Source organism: Gossypium arboreum, chromosome 6 (genome assembly GCF_025698485.1).
Source record: "Gossypium arboreum isolate Shixiya-1 chromosome 6, ASM2569848v2, whole genome shotgun sequence".
In the NCBI taxonomy this organism is placed as follows: Eukaryota; Viridiplantae; Streptophyta; class Magnoliopsida; order Malvales; family Malvaceae; genus Gossypium; species Gossypium arboreum.
Window position 1 is genome coordinate 96,627,091 of NC_069075.1, and position 23,803 is coordinate 96,650,893.

At 36.7% G+C, this 23,803-nt stretch overlaps 1 non-coding gene across 1 annotated transcript; it reads left to right on the top strand.

Moving 5' to 3' along the window:
- Positions 1-12,188: 12,188 nt before the first annotated feature.
- LOC128294334 (small nucleolar RNA R71) lies at positions 12,189-12,295 on the top strand. Its single transcript, XR_008284646.1, has one exon. It is a non-coding gene; the product is annotated as a small nucleolar RNA R71 (small nucleolar RNA).
- The last annotated feature ends 11,508 nt before the right edge of the window (positions 12,296-23,803 follow it).

Here is a 23,803-nt window from a genome sequence, read left to right on the forward strand (position 1 = left end):
TTTCTAAATGTTTAATCTGTCAGCAAGTTAAAGCTGAACATCAGGTGCCATCTGGGTTATTACAATCGATTATGATTCTGGAGTGGAAATGGGATCGAGTGACCATAGATCTTGTTTCAAGTTTGCCTCTGTCTCCGAGAAAGAAAGATTCGATCTGGGTTGTAGTTGACAGATTATCGAAGTCAGCTCATTTTATTCCAGTACGATCTAATTTCTCACTTGATAAGTTAGCTGAGCTTTATATTTCTGATATTGTGAGATTGCATGGTGTACCGTTGTCGATAGTGCCTGATAGAGATCTGAGATTTACATCGCGATTCTGGAAGAAATTGCAAGATGCTCTGGGTACTAAATTGCATTTTAGCACTGCTTTTCATCCGCAAACAGATGGTCAATCTGAATGGATTATTCAGATATTCGAGGATATGTTGAGATGTTGCATTCTTGAGTTTAAAGGTACGTGGGAACAATATTTACCTTTGATTGAATTTGCTTATAATAACAGTTTTCAGTCGAGCATCAAAATGGCACCGTACGAAGCCTTATACGGTAGAAAGTGTAGAACCCTGTTATACTGGTCTGAGCTCAGTGAGAATAAGATTTATGGTGTTGATCTGATAAAAGAAATAGAACAGAAAGTGAAAGTAATCCGAGATAGTTTGACAGCTGCATCTGATCGTCAGAAATCTTATGCGGATTTAAAATGAAAAGATATTGAATTTGAGATTCGTGATAAAGTGTTTCTAGAAGTATCTCTGTGGAAGAAACTGTTTCGATTTGGTAAAAAGGGGAAATTGAGTCCGAGGTTCATCGGACCGTATGAAATCATAGAGCGAGTTGGGCCGGTTGCTTATAGGTTGAGGCTACCATCTGAGTTAGAAAAGATACATAATGTATTTCATGTATCGATGCTTCGACGGTACAGATCTGATCCGTCTCATGTGATATCCCCTTCTAATATTAAAATCCAATCTGATATGACTTACGAAGAAAAGCTGATTCGTATTTTAGTCCGTGAAGTAAAAGAATTACGAAATAAGAAAATTCCTTTAGTTAAAGTGATGTGGCATCATCACGGTGTTGAAGAGGTTACATAGGAGCCTGAAGATTCAATGAGGCAACAATATTCGAATCTGTTTAACGATAAGATTTTCAAGGACGAAAATCCCTAAAGGGGAGAATTATAACAATCCGGTTTTAACCCTAGTAGGAACAGTGGTTTAGAGACCATGTAACTGATTCTAAAAAATATTTTAATGTTATTTTCTGTGTCTGTGATATGTGAAATTACATCTGCGAAATTTCTATGATTTAATTTGCCTGTTTCTGTGCTTAATTATGAAAAAGGATTAAATCGCGTAAAGTGTAAAAGTTGAGTGCTAAATGTTAAAGCACCTATTTGGCTTGGCTTTTAAAATAAAGGTCCTTGCATGTCAAATTTACCATTTATATTAATGGTAGACAATGATGGACATTAGTTGGTAGAAATTTAATGGTATATGCCATGGGCAAATTCGTAAAAGGTGAAATAATGTTAATTAAAATAAAACAAAACAAAAGGTAGCCATATTATCATGCATGTTAGCCGAAAATCAACAAAAGAAAGAATGGTTTGAGGCTTTTGTACATTTGGCACTTTGGTAGCTAAATTGAGGTATGAAATTTGTTCGGTTTTTGATAATTTCTACGTTTCTGTAATCGTTGCTTCGTGTTCTTCAAAACCCATGTTTGAATTTCTGTTTCTGTTAAAGATTTCATGAAATGCCATTGTTGATATCATGAGTTTTGAAATGTTTATGGATGAATTATGAAGGCTTGGTAGATGATTTATAAGTTTTGTCTTTGAATTTTGATGAAATAGAGCTATTTGAGCTAATTTGTGAAAATGAGGTTTTAAAGGACTAAATTATGAATTAAATATGTTATTTGGGCTTGTATGGAAGCCATGTATAGTCTTGGTGAATTTTGCATATTTGTGATTTTGTGAAAAATAGACTAAATTGTCAAAGTGTGAAAATGTAAGGGCTAAAATGAAAAGTTCCCTAAATATGTGTTCATGGATTATTTTGAGTGAAATGAATGATTGAATGGTTGAATTTAAATTGTATTAGATCAAGAACAAAGAAAATCGGACTTATATCGAGGGAAGTCCAAAATAGTTGAATAGTCGACTCGTTCCGTCCGAAATCTGTACGAGGTAAGTCAAATTACAATTACGTGTTAAACTGACTAAATTCTGCATAGAAAATCTTTAATTTGTATTGGATGGCCTTGAGAGCCTGATGAATACCTTTTGAGTAAATTCTATTAATATGTTGGTATCCAAAAAGCTCTGTATGCTTCTAAAGGAACGTTGACATCTATCTGAGATATCGTGTAAGACCGTGTCTGGGACACAGGTCTCGATTGATATTTACGTATAAGACCATGCCTGGGACATCAGTATCATTCTAATTTCGTGTAAGACCCTGTCTAGGACAAAGGCATCGATATTGAATTACATGTAAGACCATGTCCGGGACGTCGGCATTGTACTTATTTATGAGTATCTGTATCATTTCTGAACCGTCTGATGATAGCGTATGAAATATGAGGATGAGTATATGAAATATATAATCTACACAGGTACATTGGTATCGTACTAAATTTCTGAATATGAAAGACTATGTCTCTATGAGATATGTATGGAATTTGGAAATGAAGCATGACATTCATGCAAACAAATGAGCATGGTTAAGCTTATGAATCATTCTATGAAATGACTATGAATCTTTACAGTTGAATTGTACTTATATGTTTTAGTAGTTAGACCAATTGTATTTGGCTTACTAAGCTCTTTGTAGCTTACTCTATGTGATTTATGTCTATTTTACAGTTATCGTAGCTACTAAAGGCTCGGGGATACTCTAGAATCGTCACCACACTATCGAACTCATTTTGGTACTTTTGAAAGTGTAAATATTTTAAAGTATGGCATGTATAGGCTAGAAGGTCTATGTATTAAGTTTTGATTTGTAAATATATGTTATGCCATGAAAGTTAGCTAGAAAATGGTACGTTTGTGTTAAATTTTGATATGGTTTTGAATTGGTTATTGAATGATGATGATTTAGTTGTAATGAAGTATGTTTTGAGCATGGAAATGGCTGAAAATTATTGCATGAATGTTTTTTAACATTGCTATTAGGAAAGACCCATTTAGGGGTGGCAAGTTGGCTTAAACCAAGCCTACCTCGTGCCACACGGTCAGGGGACACGAGCGTGCCTTGTGACCGTGTAAGAAAGGCAGTAACCTCTTAAAAATCACACAGTTTTGACACACGGGCGTGTCATATGGCCGTGAGCATAAGTCAGTAGCTAGCTAAGTATCACACGGCCATAGCACACGGGCGTGCCTAATAGCCGTGGGTGAAAGTCAGTATGGGTGCCTTGTTTTGGCACGATTGGTTCACATAAGTGTGTTTGATGCCCGTGTGAGGCACACAACCTGGTCACACAGGCATGTGACCTCAACAGAAGTGAAATTTTCTCTGAATTCTAAAAATTTTTGTATGCGTTCAGTTTAGTTCTGACTATTCTTAAAAGTATGTTTTAGGTCTCGTAAACCATCTTAAAAGATGATTGCTTATGCAATGATGTTATATGATAATTTTGATTCTGAATTGGTCTGAAGTGTTCTGTCTGTCTAGTAATGCCCCTTACCTATTCCAGCGACGGTTACGGGATAGGGGTGTTACATGGTCACACGATCATAATACTTCTTGAATTTCTTAAAATAAAATGAATGTGACTTACTCATGGTTCTTTTTCCAGAAACCCGAGCTTCTCTTTTGGCTTGTTTCTTTTCTTTACTCAGTTCCTTCGCTTTGTGTGCTTTCAAGAATCCCAATTAATAACTTGATATCTTCATTTAGGCCCTCTCCAAAGTGTTTACACATTTCAGCCTCGGTTAAAACCCATTCTTAGGCATACTTGCTCAGTCGAACAAATTCCCGTTCATATTTAGATACGATCATGTTTCCTTGTTTGAGCTCTAGAAATTCATTCCTTTTCTGATCCATAAATCTCTAACTAACATACTTCTTCCTGAATGTAGCCTCAAAGAATTACCACGTGACATTCTCCCTCGGTACTACTGAAGTTATGGTATTCCACCAAAGATAAGTTGTATCTTTCAGTAGAGATACTGCACATTTTAGACATTCAGCAGGTGTACAAGAAAATTCATCAAAAATCCGGATAGTGTTCTCTAGCCAAAACTCAGCCTTTTCCGGATCATCATCTGCGGTAGATCTAAATTCTTCCACCCTATGCTTGTGGATTTTATCTATCGAAGGCTTACCAATTTTAACAGGTTCAGCACCCTGTGGTACCTCAGGGATTTGTTGGAGAGCATGTGGGGGAGGTTGTTGTACAGCAAGGTTTGTTCTCAAGTACTGAGTAAACCATTTATTCATCATTTGAAAGAAAGTTTGTTTTCCCTCCTCACTTCAGCCTTCAGAAACAAGCCTTTCACTACCAGACGCAGACGCAACTCTTTGTACTGAAGCTGAAGCATTGCTCTCAGCTTCTTCGAATTTAGCTCTAGTTCAGTTAGATGACATTACTATATGAAAAACAAATTTTAAAATGACCAGGAGTCATCACACTATCACAATTTATATAATGGCATGTATAGCTAAACTCGTGTTCGCTACGTCAAATTTGAGAATCGGCTAAACCACAGCTCTGATACCACTAAATGTAACACCCTTAACCCATACCCTTCACCGAAATAGGGTTTTAGAGTATTACCAGAACATTCAAAATATTTTTTCCATTAATCTACATAAATTACTATTCATTTATCGAGATCAACCATAACGCCCCTTGATCGGGCCCTCGAGACCCAATACGAACATTAGAATCAAGTCAGGACTTAATCGGACCTCTAAGAATTTTTTGTGAAATTACAAAATTTTTCCAAGGTGCAAGGCTCACATGCTTGTGTGGTCCAAGGGACATGCCCGTGTGACCCTCGGACATGCCCATGTTAGAGTCCGTGTTTGACTCTGTGTAACTTTCTGACTTGCACACACGGCCATGCCACATTTTCGTGTGCTAGGTCGTGTGGTTAATTAATTCAATTCAAAAATAGGTGCAGGTTTCACATGGCCAAGACACACGCCCATGTTCTAAACTGTGTGGCATACACGGTTGAGAAACACGCCAGTGTCTCTGCCCATGTGCCCAATTCTGATCATTCTGTTTCTCAAAATTAAGGTACAAGGGACACACGGCCTAACCACATGCCCATATTGCCAGGCCATGTGTCACACACGATCTAGTCACACGCCCGTGTGGACAAAATGACGCCATTTCTAGCTCCATTTCTTAACCAAATTTTCACCCAAGACCTGCACATGAAACACACATCCAATACCAACCAATCCAAGCATTCAAAATAGACAATTTTATCATTCATCATAGCATACCATTACATGCATATATGGCTGTAAACTTACCTTGGATGAACTTAGGCATTACACAACATTGATCACATATTCTTAACATATCTCATGTGTAAATATATATCATGATAATCTACTTAATAATACCAAAATGAACAATTACTAGCCATTCCAATGGCTAGATTACAAAATAATATTTAAAGCCACTATTGGCCAAATTGTCCTATACATGCCATTATACCAAAATGATTTCACTAAGTATATCCAAAATGACTAGTTGATAGTGTGACAATGCTCCAACGATCTCCAACCCTCGCGAGCTTCTAAGCACTATAAAACAGTTGAAAATAAAATGGAGTAAGCATTACATGGTTAGTAAGTTCGTATAATGGAAACTAAACTTACCAATCTTGCTTATTAAATCTAGGCATACAATGTTATGTTTCCATCCATTTGGCTAAATTTTCCTAATCTCATACGTTCAATCAAAAATGTTAGTCACCAAAATCTTTAAATCAATAAAGTAACATACATGAGCTCATCAAGCAATATTCTTTCAAGTCATTATCATATCATCTCAAGATTTTCATGTCATGTCAAGAGTTATATGTCCATTGAATCATTGAACTCCAATGGATGCTCAAGTAGTACACTTGAAGTGTACGATTCAATAATCTGTCAATTTCATGTTCAAGCGTACCCATTAGGGCACTTAACCAAGAAACACTCGCTTGAGCCACATATCGTATAACAGGTTGCCAGTCCAGGCTAAATCATTTATATAACGTAAGCTCAGAGGAGCTCGATTAGGATTACCAGTCCAGGCTAAACCCTAATCATAATGTATGCTCGAGAGGTATTATATCGGGATTACCTGTCCGGGCTAAATCCTTTATATAACAAGGTCAATGGATTATTCATCCGAGCTAAATCTCGCCCGCAACAAATACATGACCTTATTAGTTTTAGAAAAGCACAAATAATCATCGAAATTCACATTCAATTAGGACTTAACCCTTTATCACCATTTCAAGCATGTATCAATTTCCCATCATAGTATACAATTAAAGCACATTACATACTAACACAACATTCAATTAACATAATTACATGCTGATGCGTGACATTCATGATAGGTTTTAAAGATTTATGAATGAATCGTTCTTGAAACTAACTTATTATCACGATTAAGGCAAGTGTACCTATCAAACAGTAGTATAGTTCAGCAAGACCGGATTGTCGAACCTAAAGGAACCACGAGTACTAGTATTTACTTCCTTTTTATTATCTAGCCTAAAAATTAAGAGGTTTGGTTATCTAAACTAATTACTAAACTAAGAATGCACAGAAAGAAAATTTGGTAAAATACTTTTGCGAAAATTTGATTGATTAAGACAATACCTAAGGAAAAATCCACCTAGACTTCACTTGTTATTTGACTCTGAATTAGACGATTTATTCGTTTGACTTGATCCGTAGAAATCCCTAAGTTATATTATTATCTCTCTTGAGACTAATAACTCTAACCCTAAGTTGAACAATTGAAATCTCTTTCTAATTAACACCCTAGAATTGCATTAACTCGATCTATGGATTCCCTTACTAGGTTTCACCCTAATTTGATAAAATCTTATCACCCTATCTCTAGGGTGCAATCAACTCAGCTTATGACAAATTTACTCTTATACAGGGTCTATTCCTCCTCTGAATAAGAGCTTAACTTGAATCAATATCCTAGAATATCAAAGCAAGAATTAAGAACACATAATTAAGAACAAGTCAAATATTTATCATACAATTCAGATAATAATAACAAGATCTGTCTTAGGTTTCATTCCCCTTAGGTATTTGGGGGGTTTAGTTCATACTTATGAAAGAAAACATCTCAAAAGCTTAAAGATAAAAAAACATAAGAAAACACAAAAAAACTCCTAAAGGAACTTGAAGGGAGATCTTCAGTCTTGATAATGTATCCAGCTTCTGAGATGGATCAATTGGCTACCCTTGAGTAATTCCTTGCTTCCTACTCTGCGTTCCCCTCTTAAGTGCCTCCTCAGGTGTTTAAATAGGCTTTTAGATGCCTAAAAGCCCTAAAAATTGGTCTTTTCTGAATAGGACTATACTTGGGCTCGGTAGGGACACGCCCATGTGCGATTACTCCAGCCCGTGGTCAAGGCTATTGAATAGGCACGGGCATGTAGTCTACCCGTGTAAGTCATGCTTCAATCCTACCAAATGGACATGGCTATGTGACACACCCGTGTGAGGAAGTCCAGGCCGTGTTGATTTCCCACGTGGGTCTATTTTCTCCTTTTTCGGCCCATTTCTCGCTCTTTTTACTATCCTATGCTCTCTTAAGTATAAAACATGAAATTAAAGGATTAGGAGCATCGAATTCACCAAATCTAAGGAGAAAGCATTCATAAATGGGCTAAGCATGGGATAAAAATATGTATAAATTACGGTTTATCAAATACCCCCACACTTAAGCATTTACTTATCCTCAAGCAAAATCCTCAACTCACAATCAAAATAAATTTTTTGCAATTTATAATCCCTATCAATAATATCTCAAAATAATCCATAATTATTTATAAATTTAAAATTCAACTAAAAGTACATTAAAATTTCAAACATTCCAAGTTGAGCATTTTATCACGAAAATATAGGTGTCTCCCCTTATCTAAGTGATATCCTTTGATAAAAATATCGCAGAGTTTAACATCCTCACTAAAGATTCACTCAAATCACTCAAGGTGTTTAAGGACATCAATAAAAGCACTCATTAGTCAATATGAAAAGTTATTACCATAGGCTTGCTTGAAAACCAAATCTCTACCACTATATATTGAGCTGATACATCAATCAAAAATGTCTTTTAAGAGGGTTGTAACGTGGCTTTAGTTAGGGGGTGTGGTCACAAGCTGAAAGAAAATGTTAGAATTGAGATTGAATTGAAAAATTACCTAGCTAGAAAAATAAATTGAATACAAGTGAGCTTCTTCTCAAAATATGGAATTAACACTCAAGCTCAAAAATGATGAATTACTACTAATATGTAATGAATTAAACTCTTTTTTTTTAAGAACAAATCAAATACATATAAGAGCAAAACATAGCTAAGCAATTAGTTCAAGACCAATCTCGACAAAAATAGGGATCAAATTAGGGGATTTCAACAATAATGGGTTATGGGCTAATATTGAGGGTAAATCAATTAATGGCTTGTTAGGCTCAAAAGGGTTCACTAAGAGTTAATTATGAAGGTAGGATTTTATGGAGTGAGTAGTTTAAACCTAAGTGCCTTTATCATCTTGACATATCAAATCAAATGGTGTGGTCTGGACATGCATAATCAAGCAAGTTCTAGAATAACAAATCAATACTGACGCACTCATAATAAAAGTGAGCATGAAAAGAATAAAATATGCTCTAAAGGCTCAAGATCTCACAAAAATTATGGCTTTTTATGTTCAAACTTGTGAATTTCAACTGAAGATAATACCTAAACTTAGGGAAACAACCTAAAAGTTTTTAATTCTTCAAAAATCAACTCATCATGCTTGATTTCCTAATGTCTTAAAGTTTAAACAATCAATGCATAATTGCCTATGTTTTAATTCAAGACATATCAATAAAAATCATAAATTAATTAAAATTCATTCTAATAGTAATATGAGTGATTCACGTGAGAATAAGATAAAATTCAGAGATTTCTAATGATGATATGAAAGACCCCCCCACACTTAAGATGTACATTTCCCTCAATGTACAAAGATAGATATATTGAAAAAAATAGATATATAATCATAAGATAGGGAGAGGAGTGAAACTTCCTGAATGATGAATGAACTCCTTGAATTGGAGTTATGGAGAATAATCGGCCAAAGCAATGATGAGGGTGGAGGAGGATACTCCTGCTGTGGTAGAGGCTCATTAATCCATAAGTCTTTTGCCCTTGGAGTTTTTAGTCATATTTGATGATGAGCTTTGGAGCTCTTTATGACTGTGATAAAGTCAGGAACTCTTTAGGAGATATACTGAAGCATAATTACTCGTAATGAAATAGCTGAAAAATAAAAATTGTAAAAACTCAATATAAAATAGTATTAAAAGGAAATTAAAAAAATGATTTCAAAATATAGAGATAAAAATAAATAAATAATAGGTGTTTATAAAGAAATTGGGGCACACGGCCGTGGGGCACGCCCGTGTGCCTTCGTTTCAGCCCGTGCGTTTTGTAGTTTTCGAAATTGGGCGCATTGGTGTACACAGCCATGTTGCACGGCCGTGTCAATATTAGTTCGCTTCTCTCACGCCTGTGTATGCAGGCACATGCCCGTGTTATTGTGACGACCACGGGGGCTGGGCACAGGCGTGTCGAACGCCTATGCTAAATTGACAGGTTTGCCCACAGTTTCAAAACACGGGCATGTCGTACTCCCGTGTTATTTTGGCAATTTTTCCCACGGCCATGTTGTACGGCCATGGCAACTTATCGCATCCCGTGTTGGGGAAAAAACTTTTACCCTGTTTTTACACGACCGTAGCGCACGCCCATGTTACATCCCGGGGTATGTGCACGGCCTACAGCACGCCCTTGTGCCTGGCCGTGTGGTTCTGAAAATCCTGTGTTCAGTGATTCAGTTAGTGAATTAAATGTTAAAGACTAAAATTTAAAGAAGTTAGCACCGTTAGTGCTCGGGGTGCCTCCCGAGAAGCGCTTGTTTATAGTCTAAGCTCGACTCTATCTTGTGGGTATATTTAGGTAATTGATGGAGCCGTAACACCTCTTTATTTTCTTTAAAATTCTCACCATTATACATTTTGAGACGATGTCCATTTACCTTAAAAGTGCCTTGATGACTTACCTCTACTGTCCCATATGGAAAAATACTGAGTACCGTAAGGGGAATTTCTTCATTAGGTTTAGGAGTGGTAATGCGAGGATCTGGTGCATCTAGTAGTACTTTGTCTCCAACCTTAAGTTGATTTGGTGAGGTATTGAGCTCGTCCTGGCTCAGTTTCAGTTTATTGGGTGTTCTCGATTTTTGTGTCTGCCATTCATCTAGCTCCTCGATTTGTAGCCTTCGTTCTTCATAAATAGGTCATTTGCTATTGTTTGAACATGACTCATATGCGTTCTTCGTAATTGTTTCCTACACAGAGGGTTTCACCACATGATCAGTACTAGTAGAATGATTTATACAACCACCTTCAATTTTTTATGTGTTACTCGAATTACGAGCTTGAAGGGTGATTGTTTCGTCTCCCACATGAAGTGTGAGTTCACCTGTATCAACATCAATAATGGTTCTAGCAGTCGCTAAAAAGGGTCGTCCTAAAATTAAAGGTGTGTTACTATTATCTTCCATGTCTAGAACAATAAAGTCTACTGGGTATATCAATTTATCGATCTTAACAAGAACATCTTCAATGATACCCCTAGGAAATCTAATGGTTTTATCAGCCAATTGAATGCTCATCCTAGTTTGTTTGGGGTTCCTAAGACCTAGCTGTTTAAACATTTTATAAGGCATAACATTAAAGATTTCCCCTAAGTCAGCCACTGCATTATGAACATCTAAACTACCAATTAAATAAGGAATCGTAAAACTCCTTGAATCTTTTAATTTGTTGGGTAGCTTATTCTGTAGAATGGCTGAGCAAACTGCATTCAACTCCGTATGCGATGCCTCATCCAACTTTCATTTATTTGTTAAAAGCTACTTTAAGAATTTGACTGTGTTTGGCATCTGCGAAAGAGCTTCAATAAATGGTAAGTTAATATGTAATTTTTTTAATGATTTAAGGAATTTACCGAATTGTTCTTCTTTTTGGCCTTTCCTTGTCATGTTTGGGTATGGCACACGAGGTTTGTATTCTTTACTCACCAATTTCTGGTCATTGTGGTCCACATCACCCTTACCTTTACTTACCATAGTTTCTTGCTTTGGTTCTAGTTCAGGTGCAACTAACCCTTTCGCATCTTGAATGGTAATTGCATTGATTTGCTCCCTTGGGTTAGATTTAGTGTTACTCGGCAGACTACCTTGTGGTCGTTCAGAAATCAGTTTGGCGAGTTGGCCTATCTGAGTTTCGAGCCCTTGGATTGACGCTTGATGATTCTTAAAGGCTGTCTTGGTATTCTAAAAATGAGTTTCTGACACCGAGATAAAGTTTGTTAACATCTCCTCAAGGTTCGGCTTCTTTTCTTACTGGTAAGGTGGTTGTTGAAAACTCGGAGGATCTTGTGGCCTTTGATTTCCTTAACTGCCCCACGAGAAATTGGGATGGTTCCTCTAACCTGCATTATAAGTGTTACTATACGGGTTATTTTGGGGTCTAAAGGTATTGTTACCCATATATTGGACTTGTTCCTCCTCAATGCTAGGGTTGAAGGGTTGATATTTTGTGTATGCTCCTCATCCATTCGAATCGCACCTCATCACTAGATGTACTTGAGTAGAACTACACAAACCGTCAATCTTTTTATTTAAGAGCTCTACTTGGTTAGATAGCATAGTAACCACGTCGAGGTTGAAAACATCGGCTGCTTTCGTCGACTTTGTCCTCATAACTTGCCACTGATAGTTATTCAGTGACATCTCCTCAATAAATTCATAAGCCACCTCAAGTGTCTTATTATTGATAGTTCCACCAGCGGCTGGGTCAATCATCTGCCGAGTTGAAGGGTTTAGGCCATTGTAAAACGTTTTGACCTATAGCCAGAGTGGTAACCCATGGTGAGGGCATCTTTGCAAAAGGTCCTTGTATCTTTCCCACGCATCGTAGAGTGTTTCTAAATCCATCTGCATAAAAGAGGAGATATCATTACGTAATTTGGTTGTTTTAGCGGCGGAAAATATTTTAATAAAAACTTTTCGGTAATTTTTTCCCAAGTAGTGATTGATCCTCGTGGCAACGAGTTCAACCACTGTTTAGCCTAATTCCTCAACGAAAAGGGAAACAACCGAAGGCGAATAACGTCATCAGAAATGCCATTAATCTTAAAAGTGTCGCAAAATTCTAGGAAATTTGCCAAGTGAGCGTTGGGATCCTCGTCCTGCAAACCATCAAACTGAAATTGTATCATTTGAATTGTGTTAGGTTTCAGTTCAAAATTATTTGCAATAATAGCAAGTCTAACTATACTTGACCCAATTCCTGTTAAATTAGGTTTAGCATAATCATACATAGTGCGTGGAACAGGAGTCTGATTTACTGGATCAGTAGCAATCGTAGGAGGTAGTGGATTTTCTTGGTTTTCAACCATTTCCTTGGTTGTGGTTGAAGTATCGTCCTCTTGCTAGTTCTTTGTGTATCTTAGGCCTCGCCTTATTTCTCTTCAGTTTTTGTGAACTGTGCAGTTGATCTCACCGTCAAAAAGTAGTGGTCCTGACAGGTTTGTTCTAGTCATAAACTAGGAAAACCTGTCAGAATAAAATAAATGAAGAATTAGAAAAGAAAATAAAAATTTAAATTGTAATAAAAGTAAAATGGCTAAAGTAATAAAAATTGAGTGTTCCTAATATCCTAGTTCCCCGGCAACGGTGCCAAAAACTTGATGCGTGATATTTGTGACAAGTTTTAAAGATTTATGAATGAATCGTTCTTGAGACTAACTTATTATCATGATTAAGGCAAGTATACCTATCGAACAGTAGTATAGTTCAGCAAGATCAGATTGTCGAACCCAAAGGAACCACGAGTACTAGTATTTACTTCCTTTTTATTATCTACCCTAAAAATTAAGAGGTTTGGTTATCTAAACTAATTACTAAACTAAGAATGCACAGAAAGAAAATTTAGGAAAATACTTTTGGGAAAATTTTATTGATTAAGACAATACCTAAGGAAAAATCCATATAGACTTCACTTGTTATTTGACTTTGAATCAGACGATTTATTCATTTGACTTGATCCATAGAAATCCCAAAGTTATATTATTATCTCTCTCGAGACTAATAACGTCTAACCCTAGGTTGAATAATTAAAATCTCTTTCTAATTAACACCCTAGAATTGCATTAACTCGATCTATGGATTCCTTTATTAGGTTTCACCCTAATCTGGCAAAATCTTATCACCCTATCTCTAAGCGTGCAATCAACTCCGCTTAATTATGACAAATTTACTCTTAGACAGGGTCTATTCCTCCTCTGAATAAGAGCTTAACTTGAATCAATATCCTGGAATATCAAAACAAGAATTAAGAACAAGTCAAATATTTATCATACAATTCAGATAATAATAACAAGATCCGTCTTAGGTTTCATTCCCCTTAGGTATTTGGGGGGTTTAGTTCATACTTATGAAAGAAAACATCTCAAAAGCATAAAGATAAAAAAACATAAGAAAACACAAAAAACTCCTAAAGGAACTTGAAGGGAGATCTTCAGTCTTGATGATGTATCCAGCTTCTAAGATGGATCAATTGGCTACCCTTGAGTAATTCCTTGCTTCCTACTCTGCGTTCCCCTCTTAAGTGCCTCCTCAGGTGTTTAAATAGGCTTTTAGATGCCTAAGAGCCCTAAAAATTGGTCTTTTCTGAATAGGACTATACTTGGGCTCGGTAGGGACACGCCCATGTGCGATTACTCCAGCCCGTGGTCAAGGCTATTGAATAGGCACGGGCATGTAGTCTACCCGTGTAAGTCATGCTTCAATCCTACCAAATGGACATAGCTATGTGACACACCCGTGTGAGGAAGTCCAGGCCGTGTTGATTTCCCACGTGGGTCTATTTTCTCTGTTTTCGGCCCATTTCTCGCTCTTTTTACTATCCTATTGTGACAGCCCAAAATTGACCCTAGTCGGGAAGTGGTTTCGGGACCGCTAAACCGAGTCACCGAAATGTTTGAACGTAATATTTATTGTCTAGAATATGTAATTATGAATGTGTGAAAATTTCAAGCTTCGATTTAGCCGATTGCATGTGAATTCAGTTAGTAGGACTTGTGTGACACTTTTGAAAAGTGATAGGCTAATCTATAAGGACCTAATAGTGCATGTAGTCAAAGGGGAGGACTTGCATGTCAAATTTCCCCCCCAAGTTCTAGTGGCCGGCCATGACAAGGAATCATGGGCAAAACATGTCCTAGACATGTTATGTCGGTACATCATGGGAGAAAAGAAATAAACAAATAAGTATGGGTAATAAAGAATGAAAAAAAAATGTGTGTGAGTGAACCCCCCCTTTTGCCGTGAGTTGAAGAAAAGCAAAGAAAAAAAAATTGTTCATCTTTTCTCATTCTTTTTGGCCGAAAATACTAAAGAAGAAGGAAGGAATTTTGCTTCATGCTTGGTTTGGAAGAGGATTAGGAGGAGGCTTGGCCATACTAGTGTCTACATTAAGGTATGTTTTGTGACAACCCGAATTAGGGCCTAATCGAAATAGTGGTTTCGTGACCACAAATCCGAGATAGAAATAATTGTTTTATAATTATTTTGGGGTTTATGATATGATTGCATGATTGTGTGAAAATTTCGTGATGAAATTCTATGCCTAAAGTGCTTAAATTGAAAGTAGGGACTAAATCGAATAAGTTGCAAAATTTGCATCCCGAAGTTTTAGTATGAAATTGTTTTGGAATATTAATTAGGAGGTCTTAAATAGCAATTTGACCAATTTTAAGTTCATGGACAAAATTAGGACATGGAAGGAATTTTGAAAGTTTAGTAAGGAGGGCATTTTGGTCATTTGGATATTAAATGAAATAAAATGGGAAAAATAACACAAAATTGATCATCATCCTCCTTAGTTGCTGCCGAATTCTCCTCTCTCCATAGCTAGGGTTTCTTCAATTTTCAAGCTCCATAGTAAGTGATTCCAAGCCCGCTTTTAATGTTCTTTACGTTTTGGAATCCGGAAGCTCGATTAAGCTTATGCTAGTAATAATTTAACCTAGGGTTCACATTTGGAAAAATACCCATAGGTGAAATTTGTGTATTTTGATGTTTTATGATAGAATATGAGGTTTTAAATTATGTTAAATAACTTGTGCTACTCGGTTTTAAGTGAAAACGAGTAAAAGCAAGATAATCAGTAAAAACACCTATTGTTCATAACTATATGATAGAGTGAGAATTTGATGTTGTTGTAGAAGAGAAAATGTTCAACATATCATAAAATATAAGAATAAGGGCTGAAATTAAATTCCGAGCCTAGGGGCAAAATTGTAATTTTGAAAAGTTAGGGGCAAAATGTAATTTTTCCATGATGTGATTTTGGATTGAAATAAATAGTATGAGTATTAAATGAGCTAAATGTGTTATTATAGATCAAGAAAGACGGAATTGATCTCGAACGGGAAGGAAAAAGTTTTGGACTAAATTGCAAAATTTCCACATTTTGCACCAAGGTAAGTTTGTATGTAAATATTACAATAATTTCATGTACATTCTTATATTTCAGCCTATTATATAAATATACTAGCTGATGTTAAAATATAAATCGACTATTGGAAGAATGGAAATAAATATAGAGAGAGATCCGGTTGAACATTCTGAGAGATCGAATGAAATAGAGGGCGTAGCTAGGTCACATGTATGATCTTTGAGTGCACATCATGTGTACAAGAAAGCTACGAGACACCTCAGTAGTAGCTAGGTCACATGTGTGATACGAGATGTATCCCATGTAGACAAGAGAGCTACGTGAAAGATAAATGTAGCTAGGTCGCATGCGTGATTCCAAGTGAAGGACACCATGTAGACAAGAGAGCTACGTGAAAGATAAATGTAGCTAGATCGCATGCGTGATTCCAAGTGAAGGACACCATGTAGACAAGAGAGCTACGAGACAAATCGGTTGGGTCGCATGAGTGGTACTAAGTGTTCACCATGTGTACAAGAGAGCCGAACTAAACGAAGTATGATGGTGGGGGTGTCTGTGAAACCATTAAATATCGAGGATTGATCCGAATTGTTCAACGGGATGGTTTTGTGGTGATATTGTGGTTTGGACCTACACTTATGGTGAATGAAATGTGGTGAAAATGATTTGTGGTATATACATATATAAGATAAAATAAGGTTAGCATAAAGAATGTGTGAAAGAGTGAAATTAGCATTAAAACTGTTTTTAGATGGTAGCAGTGACGTGATTTTGAAAAATCACCAAAAATAGGAGGAATATAATTAGAAGTTTAATGAGATTTGAAATTAAAGTTTAATGAGTCTACTTTCATATAAAAGAAACAGAGCAAGCAAAGGAATTCTATATTTTGAGATATTTACAATTGTATGTGACTTGCTCAGGATGAATATGTGATCCCCTGTTCCAACTTTGAAAAATCATTAAAAATTGTACAAAGCAAATAAAGAAATATAGTTTACATTCCTAAATTCCTTATTGAGACTAGTTTTAAATGAAACAGACTTCAGGGTTGTTTGAATTGTGTACTGAGAGAAATTCAATTTGTAGTGAACAGAGGTCAGATCAGTCGAGCTGTGTAACATGGGAAACTTTAAATAATAAACTGTACTAATCGGCTGAACCAAAAATTATAGAAAAAAATTAGCAAAAAGCTTTATGAGTCTAGATTCAGGGAAATTTTACGGATTTGAATTTTGAGTTTTGTAACTCGAGTTATGATTTATTTAGTGAATATGACGCAGCAGAGACAGCTTAATCAAAGTGGAATGAATAGTGAAGTTAAAGTAGATATACTTGAATTGTTATGTAAACATGTTAGATTTTTTTTTATTAGTATTTACATACTTACTTACTAAGCTATAAGCTTACTTTGTTTCTCTCTTTTGTCTTATAGTGTTCTTCGGCTTGCTCAGGAGTTAAGGATCGTGAAGATCTACCCGCACTATCATACTTTAGGGTATTTGAACTAAACGTTTTGAATTATGGCATGTATAGTAGGCTTAATTATTTTGTTACGTGTCATATTTGTCTAGGTTTAAAATATTAGTTACGATACTCGACCAGCTAATTTGTACAAGCCATTAAAGTTGGCTAATATTGTTCAAGACATATATTATACGATGCACTATCAAATTGGATGACATATTTATATTTCGGTTATGTTTAATGGTATGTGTTATGTTCGGTAATACCTTGTATCTGTTCCTATGACAGTAACAGGTAAGGGTGTTACATTTAGTGGTATCGAGCTATGGTTTAGTCGGTTCTCGGACTAATAAAGTGTGTGTAAAAGTCTAGCTATACATGCCATAAAAATATTGTGATAGTGTGGTGACTCTGATTATTCTAAACGTGTTTTGTTTTAATATAGTAATGGATCCTGAAGGAGGCTGCGGTGATGATCTTTGGTAGTAATGCGCCGGCCCCGCACAAGGGACCGCTTGTGGAAAGTAGACTGAGACATTGAGACAAGGAGATGAGGCTCGGGATGCCTTTCTCCAAATGATGAACAATTGGTATCTTGAATTTATTCGAGCAAATCCAAATGCTCACCTCCTCCACCCCTCCTATACCTCGGACGATTCTCTGTAGCTACTCAAGGTATAGATTTGGTAAGAATGAACAAGCCTCCGGTTGACAAGATTCGAAAACAAAGGGTCAAGAGTTTAGAGCAAAGGTCGATGATGATCCCGAGAAAGCGGAATTCGGCTTGAAAATTCTACCCGTGTATTTGATGAGCTCTCATGTACACCGAGGAATGCCTAAAGTGTGTCAGATCACTTTTGAGAGATTCGACTTACCAACGGTGGAAGACTTTGGTTGCACGGTGCCAAAAGAAAAAGTTACTTGGGATTTCTTCCAGAAGAATTTAGAAAGAAATACATAAGTCAGCGATTTATTGATCAAAACGGAAGGAGTTCCTTGAATTGAAGCAGGGAAAATGTCTCAGAGTAGAGTATGAACGCGAATTTGTAAGACTCAAACAAGTATACCCGAGAATGTGTGTCCACCGAGGCCATTATGTGTAGAAGATTTGAAGATGGGCTGAATGAGGACATTAAAGTGCTTGTAGGAATTTTGGAGTTGAAAGAATTTGTAGTATTGGTTGATCGAGCTCTTAAAGTCAAGAATTGAACAAAGAAAGAAGAAAAGCTGCTATTGAGGCCCGAGATGTCGAAAAAGATGAGATAAGCAAGCCATTTCAATCTCAACCAAAGAGGTCCAAAGAGACAAACCCTCGAATGACAGTTTCAATTGGGGATTCACAGAGATCGTGGTAGAGCATATTCGGGTCTAAAGCTCAAGCTACTTGGTGGCAAGTGTGGGTAATGTGCGACCTAGAAAGCCCGAGTGTCGACAATGTGGCGAGCAACATTATGGTGAGTGTTGGGGACCGAAGCGAGCTTGTTTCAAAGTCTTGGTTCTCGCGAGCATTTTATTAGAGATTGTCCGGAGAAAGTTAAAGAAGAAAGATTTCAGAGTGCTAGATGAATACCACCGCTAGTAGAGGTAGACCACCGAGAAATCTGGAGGTGGGACTAGTAGTAAACTGTGATGAAAGATTTAACGGCAAGATCGAAGCTAGAGCACTGCTAGAGCTTATGCTATCGTGCTCGAGAAGATGCATCATCTCCGATGTTATTATTGGTACATTTCTCTCTATGATACTATTGTTATTGCATTGATTGATCCCGGGTCCACTCATTCCTATATTTGCTTGAATTTAGTATCCAATAAAAGTTGCTGTTGAATTTCTTGAGTTTACGATTAAAGTGTCGAACCCCTTAGGCCAATATGTGCTAGTTGACAAGGTTTGCAAGAATTGCCCATTAATGATTCAAGGTCACTGTTTTCCCGCCAACTTGATGTCTGTTACCATTTGGTGAGTTTGACGTTATCTTGGGAATGGTGGTTAACATTGTATGATGCTAAGGTAGATTGTAAACAAAAGACACTAGAGTTGAAATGTGAAAATGGAGAAATTCGTGGGTTGAAACAGATGAATCAAATAAATTGCCTATGGTGATTTCGCACATGTCCGCATGTAAATACATGAGAAAAGGTGTGAAGCTTATCCGCTTATGTAATGAATATTGAGTTGCCTCAACTGAAATTTGAATCGCACCGATAGTCCGTGAGTTTCGGATGTATTTCCGAGGAATTGCACAGGTTGCCTCCGAACAGAGAGATAGATTTTGCCATTGATTTGTTGCTTGCATCGCACCGATCTCGATTGCTCCATATAGAATGGCTCATGAATTAAAAGAATTGAAGGCTCGATTGCAGGAGTTAATGACAAGGGATTTGTGAGACCGAGTTTCTCTCCACGGGTGCTCTGTATTATTCAAAGAAGAAGGATGGTTCAATGAGACTTTGCATTGATTACCGTCGACTTAATAAGGTGACTATAAAGAACAAGTACCGTTCTCGAGGATTGATGATTTATTCGATCGTTAAAGGGGCCACAAGTGTTTTCAAAGATTGATTTGAGGTCCGGTTACTACCAAATTGAGAGTTAAGGAGTCGATGTGCGAAAACCGCCTTTAGGACAAGGTATGGACATTATGAGTTTCTTGTGATGCCTTTCGACTTAACAAATGCTCCAACTATATTTATGGACTTAATGAATCGGATCTTCCGCCATATTTGGATAAGTTTGTAGTAGTGTTTATAGATGACATTTTAATTTATTCTCGAGATGAGTCGAACATGCCGAACACTTGAGAACTATATTGCAGATCTTGAGAGAAAAGAAACTGCTTGCCAAGTTTAGTAAAAGTGAGTTTCGCTTCGTGAAGTCGAATTTTTGGGGCATATAGTCTCGGTGATGGTATTCGGTGGATCCAAGCAAGATTTCTGCGATCGTTGATTGGAAACCACCCAAGAATGTATCCGAGGTTAGAAGCTTTTAGGCTTAGCCGGGTATTATAGACGTTTTGTTGAAGGATTTTCGATGATTGCCTCTCCTATGACTAAGTTGTTGCAAAAGAATGTTAAGTTTGAATGGATGATAAATGTCAACAAAGTTTTGAAAAATTGAAAGCACGATTGATGAAGCACCAATTTTAGTACACCCGAGTCGGGAAAGGAGTTCGTAATTTATAGTGATGCATCATTGATGTGCCTTGGATGTGTGTTGATGCAAGAGGGTAAAGTGGTAGCTTATGCTTGAGACGCTTAAAACCGCATGAGAAGAACTATCCTACACATGATTTGGGCCGGCATTGTTGTTTTTGCCTTGAAGATTTGGCGACATTATTTGTACGGTGAAAAATGCGAATTTTACCGATCACAAAAGTTTGAAGTACTTGATGAATCAAAAGGATCTGAATCTGCGACAATGAAGATGGCTTGAATTATTAAAGGATTATGATTTAGTGATTGATTATCATCCGGAAAAGCAAATGTAGTTCTTGACGCCTTGAGCGAAAATTTCTTTTTACTTTGAGAGCCATGAACACGGGTTAGCATTGTCGATGATGGGTCAATCTTAGCAGAGATGAGAGCTAAACCGTTATTTCTCCAGTTGATTTGTGATGCTCAAAAGAATGATAGTGAGTTGCGGATCAAGAGAACTCAATGCGAATCGAGTTACGACTCGATTTTCGAGTTGGACCGGATGACTATTTGATGTTTCGAGACGGGATATGTGTGCGAAAAATGATAAATTGATTCGAAAATATTACATGAGGCGCACAATGGTCATTTTATCGTTCATCTGGTAGCACAAAAATGTATAATGATTTAAAGAAGTCAGTATTGGTGGCCATGTATGAAAAGGACATTTCGAATTTGTAACCAAGTGTTTGATCATCAACAAGTAAAAGTTGAACATCAAGTGCCTTCGAGATTACTTCAACCAGTAATGGTGCTCGAGTGGAAATGGGACAAGATTACCATGGATTTTGTAACCGGTTTGCCTTTAACTCCTAAAAGAAGGATCTTTGTTTGGGTAGTGGTTGATAGATTAACAAAGTCACCCACTTTATACCAAGACGCACCGATTACTCACTTGATAAATTAGCAATTATATATTGCTGAAATTGTGAAGTTGCACGAGTACCTATGTCTATAATATCGATAGAGATCCAAGATTTACCTCGAGATTTTAGAAAAAGTTACAAGAAGCTTTGGGTACAAAATTGAACTTTAGTACCGCATTTCATCCACAAACAGATGGTCAAACGGAAAGAGTAATCCGGTACTCAAGATATGCTTAGATGTTGTGTTTTAGAATTTGGAGGTAGTTGGGAGAAATATCTATCTTTGATTGAGTTTGCCTACAATAATGCTTATCAATCAAGTATACAAATGGCACCGTCTGAAGCCTTGTATGGTCGTAAGTGTGGAACTCCTTTATATTGGACCGAGCTTAGTGAGAAACAGATTCATGGAGTTGATCTAGTTAAAGAAACCAAGAGAAAATAAAAGTAATTCGGGATTGCTTGAAAGTCGCTTCAGATCGACAAAAGTCATATCTGATTTAAAAAGAAAAGAGATTGAATTTCGGTGGGTGATAAAGTGTTCTTGAAGGTGTCACCATGGAAAAGATTCGAGATTTAGTCGAAAAGGCGAGGTTGAGTCCGCGTTTTATTGGGCCGTCTGAGATTACTAAGAGAATTGGACCATGGCATATCGGTTGGCCTTACCGGCAGAGTTAGAAAGAATTCATAACGTGTTTCATGTATCAATGTTATGACGTTATCGTTCGATCCTTCACATGTGATTTCCCAACGAAATTGAGATTCGATCGGATATGACCTATGAGGAGAAACCAATAAAGATTTTGGCTCGAGAGGTTAAACAGTTAAGAAATAAAAGTATAGCTTTAGTGAAAGTATTGTGGCACGGACATGGGATAGAAGAGGCTACGTGGGAACCCGAGGAAGCTATGAGGAAACAAGACCCAAACCTCTTTCTGGGTAAGATTTTCTGGGACGAAAATCTCAAAAGGGGGAGAATTGTGACAACCCGAATTAGGGCCTAATCGAAATAGTGGTTTCGTGACCACAAATCCGAGATAGAAATAATTGTTTTATAATTATTTTGGGGTTTATGATATGATTGCATGATTGTGTGAAAATTTCGTGATGAAATTCTATGCCTAAAGTGCTTAAATTGAAAGTAGGGACTAAATCGAATAAGTTGCAAAATTTGCATCCCGAAGTTTTAGTATGAAATTGTTTTGGAATATTAATTAGGAGGTCTTAAATAGCAATTTGACCAATTTTAAGTTCATGGACAAAATTAGGACATGGAAGGAATTTTTGAAAGTTTAGTAAGGAGGGCATTTTGGTCATTTGGATATTAAATGAAATAAAATGGGAAAAATAACACAAAATTGATCATCATCCTCCTTAGTTGCTGCCGAATTCTCCCTCTCTCCATAGCTAGGGTTTCTTCAATTTTCAAGCTCCATAGTAAGTGATTCCAAGCCCGTTTTAATGTTCTTTACGCTTTTGGAATCCTAAGCTCGATTAAGCTTATGCTAGTAATAATTTAACCTAGGGTTCACATTTGGAAAAATACCCATAGGTGAAATTTGTGTATTTTGATGTTTTATGATAGAATATGAGGTTTTAAATTATGTTAAATAACTTGTGCTACTCGGTTTTAAGTGAAAACGAGTAAAAGCAAGATAATCAGTAAAAACACCTATTGTTCATAACTATATGATAGAGTGAGAATTTGATGTTGTTGTAGAAGAGAAAATGTTCAACATATCATAAAATATAAGAATAAGGGCTGAAATTAAATTCCGAGCCTAGGGGCAAAATTGTAATTTTGAAAAGTTAGGGGCAAAATGTAATTTTTCCATGATGTGATTTTTGGATTGAAATAAATAGTATGAGTATTAAATGAGCTAAATGTGTTATTATAGATCAAGAAAGACGCGAATTGATCTCGAGCTGGGAAGGAAAAGTTTTGGACTAAATTGCAAAATTTCCACATTTTGCACCAAGGTAAGTTTGTATGTAAATATTACAATAATTTCATGTACATTCTTATATTTCAGCCTATTATATAAATATACTAGCTGATGTTAAAATATAAATCGACTATTGGAAGAATGGAAATAAATATAGAGAGAGATCCGGTTGAACATTCTGAGAGATCGAATGAAATAGAGGAGCGTAGCTAGGTCACATGTATGATCTTTGAGTGCACATCATGTGTACAAGAAAGCTACGAGACACCCTGTAGTAGCTAGGTCACATGTGTGATACGAGATGTATCCCATGTAGACAAGAGAGCTACGTGAAAGATAAATGTAGCTAGGTCGCATGCGTGATTCCAAGTGAAGGACACCATGTAGACAAGAGAGCTACGTGAAAGATAAATGTAGCTAGATCGCATGCGTGATTCCAAGTGAAGGACACCATGTAGACAAGAGAGCTACGAGACAAATCGGTTGGGTCGCATGAGTGGTACTAAGTGTTCACCATGTGTACAAGAGAGCCGAACTAAACGAA